Source organism: Littorina saxatilis, unplaced genomic scaffold, assembly GCF_037325665.1.
Source record: "Littorina saxatilis isolate snail1 unplaced genomic scaffold, US_GU_Lsax_2.0 scaffold_87, whole genome shotgun sequence".
NCBI lineage: Eukaryota > Metazoa > Mollusca > Gastropoda > Littorinimorpha > Littorinidae > Littorina > Littorina saxatilis.
In genome coordinates this window covers 2,796-4,329 of record NW_027126597.1, presented here as the reverse complement: position 1 = coordinate 4,329, position 1,534 = coordinate 2,796, and the positions used below count along the sequence as shown (strand labels likewise).

The 1,534-nt window shown below is 46.0% G+C and overlaps 1 non-coding gene across 1 annotated transcript; it reads left to right on the top strand.

Moving 5' to 3' along the window:
- Window positions 1–1,020: 1,020 nt before the first annotated feature.
- Window positions 1,021–1,094, top strand: Trnah-gug (transfer RNA histidin (anticodon GUG)). Its single transcript has one exon. It is a non-coding gene; the product is annotated as a tRNA-His (tRNA).
- Window positions 1,095–1,534: the final 440 nt, after the last annotated feature.

Here is a 1,534-nt window from a genome sequence, read left to right as displayed (position 1 = left end):
GAATGAAATATAAACAATGAATTTGTTAATTTCAGTTTCGACAATGAAGCTGTTTGGTTCTGTTTCTTGTCGTTTTGGTCCGTACTTGATATCTCATGTTTGGTCGAAGTAAGGAGAGTATGATGTGAAAGAACTTGGGTGGTTAAATTATCCTCTCCTTGTCGGTGGATAGTTTCTCTTCCATCCTTGACTCCTCATTGGGGGGTGACTTCCTTGGTCCTGTCTCCGTGTGTTGATGTTACGAACATGATTTTGATATAATATAATGTCAAGTGCAAGCACCTATGGATGCTAGGGTTGACAGCCTAAACACGCACGGATTTTTGTCTTGTCACGTTGCACGTGAAGTTTTTGTGAATCCACCCCAACTGGTGGACGGGTGAGCTGTCCCGGTCACTTTTACCTGAATTGTCACAGAGGACGGATGGAAGTTGTATAGAGTGAATGACTTGCCGAAGTGAGGTAAATATTCTTTGATGTTGTATAACCGATTTAGTTAGAGTATCGAATTATTAGTAGTGTTTATGTAAACTGGCCAACTCCATGCATATGTATACAACATTGCCAGTTTACACGCCAGAGACTTATTATTGTCGTTTTCTTTGTACGTCAGACAAAAGGGAGGAACCGAGGAAGTATGAATCCGGCAACCCCCACCGCCATAGTCTCCTTCGGCAGCGGAGAGCATGAGAGCATGACTGTAACATAGCATCTACGTTTATCCAGTGTCACGCGTCATACCAGCATGTCTACGGTCACCGTCTTCATCTCTGTCGTCTACCATTGGTCCTGTTAACCTGATTATCGCCATTATGCACATCGTCTTCATCTTTACCCTGTGTCATTCGTCGTCGTCGTCATCATCATGGAAGACTCAAATGTGGTAACGTGAGAAAGTGAAGTATGCATGTGTGTGCGAGTAAAGGCCAGTTAGACAATTGATTTTGTGTGACCAGAATTGATAGTTGAATAGTTTGCGTGTTGACATTAGATGTATTGTGTAGTATTTGGATGCAGACCGGCCCCCGTAGCGCAGTGGTTAGCGCATCGGGCTGTGGGCCGGGAGGTCGTGGGTTCGAATCCCATCAGGGTCATGTGGGTTTTTCGGGCTACGGTCGGCTCCCACCCAGAGTGGAAGTGCTATGGTTCCCATGGGAAGGCTGGAATCACACAGCCGAGTGTCATTCACTTAACGAATGCGACTTTGAGGGTGCTCAGGTTCTGTTTACCTGACCAACACCGCAGGTGCGGCAGTTCTCGAGCCTGGTATATTATGACAGTAAGCGTAGAATGCTGCCCTGTCACGTAGTCTCAAACCAAATTGGAAATCCATAGCATCATCATTATAATCATCCTCATCTCATTAATCATCCAAAATTATAAATTGTCCTTGCTCTTGTGGCCCTTCATGCCCGGAGCTCTCATGGTGACCTTGGTCTCAGTGTTCCTGTTCCATCCTTCCCTGAATAGTACTTCTGCTGTCAGTCTTCAACGTGTGACGTTCTGGGGGGTCGACGGAGGGACGTGGTGGCGG